The sequence below is a fragment of the Rhincodon typus genome, chromosome 28 (genome assembly GCF_021869965.1).
Source record: "Rhincodon typus isolate 14 chromosome 28, sRhiTyp1.1, whole genome shotgun sequence".
Taxonomy (NCBI): domain Eukaryota; kingdom Metazoa; phylum Chordata; class Chondrichthyes; order Orectolobiformes; family Rhincodontidae; genus Rhincodon; species Rhincodon typus.
In genome coordinates this window covers 39,164,612-39,174,689 of record NC_063359.1, presented here as the reverse complement: position 1 = coordinate 39,174,689, position 10,078 = coordinate 39,164,612, and the positions used below count along the sequence as shown (strand labels likewise).

The window sequence follows — 10,078 nt, the reverse complement described above, 5'->3', positions numbered from 1 at the left end:
CAAGATCCCCTGCAGAGACTGCGAGAAACACTACATCGGACAAACAGGAAGGAAACTAACAACAAGAGTACATGAACACCAACTGGCTACAAAAAGACACGACCAATACTCACTCATCTCAATCCACATGGACAAGGAGAACCACGACTTCGACTGGGACAACACCAAGATCCTGGGACAGGCTAGGCAGAGACAAGCACGAGAATTCCTGGAAGCATGGCACTCCACGAAGCCTGCTATTAGTAAACACGTTGAACTCTACCCCATATACATTCCACTACGGAGGAAACCCGGAAGTGAGGCAGTCCGTCGCAACGGACCCCAGAGTTTTTAAAAACCAGGCGGGAAAACACACCGACGCTTCATCGTAGGCTGCACTGAGGATGTTACCAAGCACGGTAACGAAACGTCTGCGGAACAACAAACCAGCTCGGCGAGCCAACCAACCTCAACACCCACAACCCGAGCTACAGATCTACTCCAAAACTCAGTTCTGGTTGTGACAAGGGAGGTTGAGGAATAATTACAGACTGATTGGCGGAACTGTGGAGATACATTTGCTAGTAAAAGCAGAGGAGTGATTTTAAGATGGCTTCTGGTCGATATATAACTTCCCTGCCTATGGGGGAGACACTACAGTGGAGAAATAACATTAGATAACTTGTTAGGATAAAGACAAAATGGGAATCTTGAGCATGGCCACCTACTTGTGATTTTCATGGAACAATGGGCAGCATGCTATTTGCCAAAAGCACCCTACCCTATTTAAAAATGCCTATAATCCCTTGTAATAAAAATAGAACCTTAGTCTATGTGTATTAAAATAAAATCTCCAGATCATGAACAAAGAATAGTATATGATGGATATGTTGAATATGGTACCAGTCAAATGGGCTGTTTTGTCTTGGGTGATGGTGAGTTTCTTGTGCTGTTACAGCTGCATCATCTAGCCAAGTTGAGAGAATTCCAACATAATGGCAGAAAAAGCTCACAGGCCAAACAGCATACTCCTCTTCCTAGGATTTTTTTGGTTTTGTATTCATTTATTGTGGTTGCTTGCATATGATTTTATCCATTTGATATTACTACATTTGAAGTAGTAATGCAACATTAAAAATGTAAAATCATTTCAGAAATAGTTGATAAGATTGGAAAGATAATCTCTCTGCAGAACATAGCTCAAGTGTCGAATTTTTTGTCCTAAAACACTATTGGAACAGCCTGCATAGATTGTTCAAGTGGGAAATACGTATTCTGGTGTGGAGAAAAATACACCAGCATATGTTTGATTGCTTAAATTGAGCTTCTGTTTCTGATCTCTGGCATAGTTTTATTCCGTAAGAGAAAAACAGAATTTTGCATTTTAAAGAGTACGTTACTGCATTTAGTACTGCAGTTGAGGTGAATGCCTGCATATTACTCCCTCTGCTTCCAGCACTCTTTGTTGACTGCAGTATGCACTATCCCCAGCTGGCACTGCAGCAACATACTGAGGCTTTTTCAAAGCACCTCCCAAATGCATGACCACCATCATGTCGAAGGACAAGGGCAGCAGGTGCATGGGGCCACTATCACCTCTAAATTGCCCTTCATTTTCACAACATCCTGACTTGGACACATTGCCAGTGCTCCATGATCACTGGGGTTAGAACCTTGGAACTGCCTATCTAATGGCACTGTGGGTGCACTTTCATCACAAGGGGGCTGTAGTAGAATAGTTCAGGGAAGAAGCTATGGTTATCCCTCAGGATCAAGGAAATGCTGCAAGTTAAGATTACTCAGACCAACTCTTGCTGGACAAGTACAGTGTATAGAGGAGCAGAGGAAAGGAATACTTGTCAGATAGAAAACGAATTTGCATCTAAGTGCGTAGAGTAAGGGCATCTGATTTTCTCTTCCACAGCATTGTGTCATCTGAATTTATATTCTCTCAATTGCACTCAGCAAAGTTATATTGAAGGGCTCTAGCTGACAGGAAACAGCTGAGCATCCCTCAGTCCACAAGTTGGGAGTATGACCCACAATGCAGTGTTAGTGAGGGCTGGTTCAAGTTTTTCGAGAGCAAGGAGGAAGATCTAGTCCCTGAGGGTTTCCACTGATTCAGCAATTGGGTTTCCACATTCCAGTGGATCCTGGGTGTGAAAAGGTGCTGAGCACCACGCTTATGGCAGTGACATGCTGCGGTTACTCCATCTGAATGGAGATGATGATGAACAGGGCAGCCTAATAGAAATGTAGGCAGAAGAGGAAATTATTTAGCCCCTTCAGCCTGTTCCTCCTTTTCAGTAAGATCATGGCTGATCTAAAACCTAACTCCATGTATCCACTTTTGTCTCATAGCCCTGAATACCTTTGTTATCTTATTGATCTCAGATTTAAAATTAACAGTTCCCATCTAGCATCAAATGCTATTCATGGAAGAGAAGTCCCAATTTTTTACTACCCTTTTATAAGTTGAAGTATTTCTCACCTATGTCCATTAAAGCATCAATTACAGAATCACAGAATTTTTACTGCACAGAAGGAAGCTATTTGTCCTGCTGCGCCTATGCAGCCTGTTCAAAGGAGTAATTTGCCAAGCTTTGCCCTGTCACTTTCTGCCCATAACCCTGCACATTTTTCTTTATTGGATAACGTTCTTCATATTGTCAATTAAATCCTCCTCCACCGCATTTTCAGGTACTGCCTTCCAGATCCTAACCATTCAGTGCAATTACTGCACTGTAATGAATATGAAAAATTTCCATCTCCATGTGTCTTAATTGTGTCTGATGTGGCACTTTTCCTCTCTTGAGAGCTTAAACAGCTTGCATTTTGGGATGTTTTAACTTCATCATTTTCAATTACAAAACACGGTAGTAGAATCTAACTCCATTCCAGAATGAGCTCTGTTCTAGCATTGGAACAATATAGAGGCCATTTGAGTGTCAATTGTGCATAAACCCATATTCAAACAAATTGAAATGCCCTGTTTATTTTGGCAAATTTGAGGTTCGCTCAACCTATATTTAAGCAGAATCCAATATTTAATTCCCAGCACAAATTCTGAGTCTATCCTGGCTTAACATGCACCCACCTCTGGAGTACATTTTGAGCTGGATTCCAATCTTGCAACGTTGCAGTATAAACAGGGATTTTCAACATTGGCTACCTTTTTTAGTTTTTTCTTAAATCTTGTAGATATAAATGTTCATATAACAGGGCGGCATGGTGGCTCAGGAGCAACAGTCACTGGCCTAATTTCAGTATCAGTAATCACATCAGATTTGTTTTTTTGTTAAATTCGCTTGTGAGCGGTGGGCATCACTGGTTGGGCCAGAATTTATGCCTATCCCTAGTTATCCTTGAGAAGTTGGTGGAGAGCTGCCTTCCTGAGTTGCTGTAGTCTATGTGCTGTAATTGCTTTTGTTTACAGTTTGAGTATATCCCTTGGATAGAGAGGTTTTTGACTTGTTGGAGGCAGAGCATCTTGTGCTCTGTGGGAGTAGGAAAGACAGCATAGCTCGAAGTTTAGAAGTATCTTTCACACCCTTGGAGTATCCCTAAGTGCTGTACTTTTGAAGTGAGGTCTTCATTCTAATACAGGAAACAAAGCAGCCAATCTGCATGCAGCAGAAATCCACTATCAGCATCTTAATGTAGTTGTCTTGGTGATGTTAATTTAAATATTTCCTGGGACATTATGGAGAACTACCTTGTCCTTTTACACCCAATTCAGACAGCTCAACTAATGTCGCACCCAAAGTCTGCCTCTTTGACAGTGCAATACCTTGTACTGTGCTGTTGGTGTCAGGTAGTGGAACTAAACCTTCTAACGTGGGCTGTGTGTTATCAGCTGAACCACAGCTGAAATCTAAAATAAGAGTTGGTGGAGGGGGGTGCTCAATGATCATGAGAAATATTAGAAGGCAGCCATTTTGGGCAGTTTGTGCACCTCCTAATAGATGTTTGTTGGTTAATGTTTATAAAGAGCAACTGAAATCAAAAGTCTTTCTTTCCTTGACTGTGCTTGGTTATGTAAAAGGGTTGATATACCTTCTTCCATCTACAAAAGGCTGCTTTTCTGTTTACCCAAATCCTAGGTTGTGATCTGGGACCTGCTGGAAAATAAATTAGGAAGTGACAATGATAAGCCAGTACAGTGCTGCTTTCCCAAAGCCAGCCCAGAAATGATAAAGTGCCTGTCGAGTAGTGTTGATGGAAGCCCTAGGAGCAGCAGTCACTGGTCTTGGAAATGTACGTTGCGCAAGTAGTTCAGTGGGGTTTAAATAACACTGAAGACCAGATAGAGGTCTTTTAAGATCAGGAAGGTTTTCAATAGGGTGGACTTGGGAAAGATGTTTTAATTTGTGGGAGAGACCAAAACTGGGAGTCATAAATGTAATGGGCCAATTGTTGCAAATGCTAGAAATTTGAAATATAAACAGAAAATGCTGGAAATGCGCAGGCCAGGAAGATCTAAGCAAAGAGAAACAAAATTATTAAATGTTACAGGTCAATAATCTTTTGTTAGCAGTGATACCGTAAGGAGTGACAAATAACAGATACATCTTAAGGGAAAGTTAGATAAACAGATGAAGTAGAAAGGAATAAAAGAATATATTGATGGCGTTAGCTGGAAGTTGTGTAGAACATAAACAGAAGTTGAGCCATAAAGTCTGTTCTGTATAGTAAATTCCAAATAACGCAGGTTGTTATTCATATTGCATTTTTGATTTTCTTATTAATTTATGGGATATAGGCATCACTGGCCACACTGGCATTCGTTGCCCATCCTGAGTTTCCTTGGCAGTGAACCACCTCAGTCCAGCGGTGTAGGTACACCATACTGTTAGGAAGGGAGTTCCAGAATTCTGACCAGTCAACAGTGAAGAAACGCTGATAGGTGAGGGTGGTATGTAAAAGGGATGGGGATGAGTGTGGCAGATTAGGGGGTATGTGGGATCTTACAGGTGATGTTCCCATGCATCCCCTCTTATGGTCTTGTCTTGATTAGTAAGGGGATCAAGTGTTACAAGGAGAAGGCAGGGGAACGGGGTTGAGAAATCTATCAAACATGATTAAATGGTGGAGTACACTTGATGGACCAAATGGTCTAATTCTGCTGCTACATCTTATGGCCCTCGACCTTTTAGTTGGTAGAAATTGAGAATTTCGAAGGTGCTTTTGAATGAGCCTTAGTGAATGCTCGTTTAAATGGGATTTCATCTCCCATGCAATGTTATTTAAACAAAACAGACATCTGAAAATGCTTGATTCACCTGGGCTTCAGCATTCTGCATCAATTGGCAAAGGACATAGAATGTCTGTGGTTACATTTCCCATAGCTCTCAGCACAGTCCCACTGACCAATACTGTGAGATTATCTAAATCCTAGTGTCTCTGGGTTTAAAATTAATGGAACATTTCCTTGGCCATGTATCATGAAACCTTCTGCTGTTTAATCTCTACTGCCTTGCACTCTATCACAGCCTTCCCTTTTGTTTCCCTTTCACCCTCACTCCTGCCTTCCCACTTGTTCAAAACCTATTATATTTCTAACTTTTTTCTAATATTGGTGAAGAGCAATTGACTGGGGATGTTGGCTCTCTTTCTGTCTGTGCAGTTTCTGATGGACCTATTTTCTAGCATTTTCTGTTTTTAGTTCAGATTTCCAGCATCTGCAGTAATTTGTTTTCCCCTCAAAAATTAATGTTGTTTCAAGTAACGTTTGAGAGGGGAGAGACCTTTTGATTGACAAAGGAGTTGAGGGTATGGAGAGTGGATCAGCAGGTAAGGGAAATTTAACATCTCCATCAAATCAGCCTTGGTGTGATTGGTGGTGTAGTCTCAAGCCAAATGGCTTAATCTTACTCCTATTTCTTATGATCTTCTGAGACAATTTAAATCTTTGAGCATAACCTTGAACAAAATTGATGTTTGGGTCTTTTGGTCTGAGAATACAGATTGGGCTTTTGAAACAGGATCAAGGCAGGAGAAAAGAAATCAGGTGTAGTAATAATCCTTTGAATCTGAAGTGCTTGCTTCAAAGTCAAATTGAACAAGCTGTGAGGACTCAGTACCTTGCAACCAGCATAATGGGACTTCAAGACAAAGCTCTTCAAACCCTCCATTCCATTGTTCTGAGGAAGTTTACACTTAGTGTGCTGAAGGTGCCTTGATAGGTCTAATGCCAAAATCTGAAATGAATGTACTTGTTGGAACAAATGTCAGACCTGCCGCATGGTTTTTTGTAATATTTGTATAGCAGAGTTACATAAAAACACAATCTGCAAAAGAAAACCGGCCCAATCTGCCATAGTGTAATTTCTTAACCCTGTTGCTAAGTGACAACAGATGTTACCATGCAAAGTACAGTAAATTATTTTGTCTGAAACGTGTTCATTTTTTCCAGTTAGTCATAGCTCGGTGCAAATTTATGCACACTTCTGAAAGGCATCAACGGGTCTTTGTACCATCATGTGTTGGACCAATTTAGGGATTCTTAGCTTTCTCTCAAAAGGGTGGGATTAGTAATGGAGATTTGTAATGATCTTCGGAACAGCAACAACAATTTGCATTTATATAGCACTTTAAAAGTAGTAAAATGCGTCAGGTTGTTTCATAGGTGAATTATCATACAAAATTTGACAGAACCATCAAAGAAGACATTGACTAAGCTCAATCAGAGAGGTAATATTGTATGGGGTGTTCTAAAAGATATGCAAGAGATGGAGAGGCTGAAGGAAGAGATGTCAGAGTTTAGGACCTTGGTACCTTGGGGCACAGCTTCCGTGGTGTATCGACCGACATATGGGATCTGCAGGATGATGGTTGTTTGCCCCTCCACCACCACCACACCTTTTAGAACACACTGTAAAATGACCTCTTTGAGCGTAGTCAATCTGTCTCAATGTCTTTGATGGTTCTATGTCAAATTTGTTTGATAATTCACCTATGAAACAATTGGAGAAGTTATCATTATGGAAGGACACCATGGAGGGATTTAGAAACTAAGGTGCACATTTTTCTGGACCAGGAGACAAAGTAAGTCTTTGTGCACAGGTAATCAGTGAATGGTACTTAGCCCAAATTAGGATGTGTAGCAAATTCTTGGGTGTGCTTAGATTTATGTAGGACGGGAGGCTGCCAGGAGAAGATTAAAATAGTTAAGCCTCGTGGTAACAAAAGCATTAATTCTTTGCCATGCTGGAACCACTTAAAAACTGCAGAATAATGAAAAATATTACTTGCTTACTCTTTTGCCTAAATGCAAAAACAAGGAGCGGGAATATATTTTGCTATAATTTTCATTTCCTTGAATTCTTCATTTCTGACTGATCATGGAGGAACATGGATTTTGCTGAGAAGCAGATGGTGCAATTTTTTTTCATCCTCCCAGTTGGAGGAGGCTGATTGACAGTGAACCAGATGGGAAACAAATTATATCAGGGGCTTGATAATGTGAATTCCCAGTCTCAACCCAGGTGATCTGAATAAAGCAGAATACAAATAAAGCAAATAAAGCAAAGTACAGAATACAATAAAGCAGAATACAATGTGCTACACACATAGTGCAATGTTCTGGTCTGATCAAGGGTCTAGGCCCGAAACGTCAGCCTCTCTGCTCCTATGATGCTGCTTGGCCTGCTGTGTTCATCCAGCCCTGCACCTTGTTGTCTCGGATTCACCAGCATCTGCAGTTCCTACTATCCCAGATCTTACAGACTTGCAGTTTCTCTACAGGAGTGGTACATTGACGACATCTGACAGCACTTGTATGTTAGTAGTGGTCTTGCAGCAAACCAAGGATTACAAACCAGAACATTGCACTATATGTGTAGCACATTTGTATTCTGCTTTATTTAAAGTAGCTCCTCCCTTTAAGGCAATAAAATTTAATTGCTTAAAACCTGGGGCCTAATGAATGTCCAGCATTAGTGAGGGAACTCTGCGGATTGGAGTCAGGAAGAATCAGCATTTGGTTTGCTTGAAGTTTGTCACCTGAAGTGTGACGTATGCAAGAAACAAATGTATTTTACATAATCCATGTGGAGATGAACAACAGGGATAATTGCACCAACTGTAGACATACAGTCATCAACTTGTCTGTCAACAATGAGGTTGAATAAAAATGATAGTATGGATCAAAACAGTGGGTCCAAGGTTTTGAGTATGATAGACATCACCTTTGCTAATTGGAAGGTATAATCCGAATTATTCTAGCTGGCTGAGCATAGAAATCTTTGGATGCAGGTTTCAGTAGCCCTGCACTACCTGACATGTATTTCTTAATTCATGCCCAGATACCCATTGTTCTCAAAAATGGCGAGTGAATTTGCACAAACTGAACTTTGTAAGCCAAATTAAATCTGTCACTACTTGCATGGATTTTCATACTACTTTGCAGCAGGTTGACAGAAAAGTATTCAAAATTATCACTGGGAATTTATGTCTCGGTGTAGTGTATCTAACTACTTGATATACTGGCAGAATATCCTTTAAAAATAAAATTTCCTGCAGTCCTGATTTTTATTGATATATTTAGAGCAACTTAATTTAGTGGTAGCAATATTTATAAAGGTTGAAGGTGGGCAAAATGTTCATCTGCATTTGTTTAGTACTCGCTGTGGAGGAAAGATACAGCAGGAGACCGATTTCTTCAATGATTTTTGCTTTAGAAGTAATGACTCAATAAGCATGCAAGTTAAAAGGAAGGGAAAAGCTTGCATTTATGTAGCTCCTTGTACAATAACAGGAGGTTTCATATTACTTTTAGGACAGTAGTCATTGTTGAAATGCCCTTATGTGCTCTGATTGCCATTTGCAGTATATATCCTCATTGATGCTATTTCCCTGGCTAGGATGGCTGTTTTTTAACTTGCACTGTATATTTTAGTTTTACAAGTTAAGGTTAAAATAACCAAGACAAAGAACTTTCTTGTCTCTGTTTTGAATGCACCATGGATGTTATATTCATTTTACCCTGTTTCCTCAGCTCGTTTTGGTTTAGTTTTGTCATAGATTCAGTTTATGGAGTCATTATGACATAGGAGGAAGCCATTTGGCCCATTGAATCCATGCTATCTCTCTGTAAAATAATCCAGTCAGTCCCAATCCTCCATTTTATCACTGTAGTCCTGCAGGTTTATTTCCATGAATTACCCATCCAATTTCCCATTGAAATAATATGTGGGGGGGGGGGAATCCTTCTTCATGTCCTGTGTATTTCTTGTCTTTCAATTTATGTCCCACAGTCCTGTACCATTAGCTAGTGATATTTTTTCTTTGTCTACCTTATCTCTTGCATTTTATTTTGTAATTACTGCTTAAAGGCTATGTGCATTAGTGCATTTTATAGCAATACATTTAGGTTTTTTGTTTGAGACCAGGCTCAGAAAGTGATGGTTCATATTCCCATTAGTCAGTCTCCTGTGGCTAGTGGTTCATATGGCAACTAATGTCTAGTATTGCTGCCTGTCTAGATTAAGATGTTTCACTCCAATCAGAGTCTCATCTTGCTCATGCTAGCAGATGGTGGGTCGTCGTTACTCATTATATTTGCCTGTTTGTATCATAGTCGTTGTATCCCAGTTGTTCAACAAAAACTTGTATTTATGTAGCATCCTTATCATATTAAAGCATCCTAAAACACTATGCACGAGTGTTGTGAAACAAAACTTCATATCTGGCTGCAATTGGACAGATGACCCAAAGCATGGTCAAAAAGCAACATTTTAAGGAACATCTTAAAGGAGGTGAGGTGGAGAAGCTTGGGGAGGAATTTCAGAGCTTCATGTCCGGTCAACTGAGAGCACAGCTGCCAGTGGTGGAGCAAATAAAATGGTGAATTTGAAAGAGGCCAGATTTGGAGGAATACAGGTGGTTCAGCGGGTCATAGATTGGTATGAGATTACAGGGGTAGATAAGTGCGAGGTCATGGAGGGGTTCGAAAACAGGAATTATATTTTTAAAATCAAGTTTTTACCAGGCCGTGTCTAATTGCAGGGTAGCACAAAGGTGTCAATGAGGTTTTTGGTTCTGGGGGGAAAAGGTCAGTATAGTCTTCTAGAGATAGTAGGAACTGCAGATGCTGGAG

The 10,078-nt window shown here is 40.3% G+C and overlaps 1 protein-coding gene across 2 annotated transcripts in view; it reads right to left on the bottom strand.

The window, feature by feature from the left end:
- Positions 1-10,078, bottom strand: part of odf2a (outer dense fiber of sperm tails 2a) — a 143,885-nt gene that overhangs the window by 125,758 nt on the left and 8,049 nt on the right. The window lies entirely within an intron of this gene.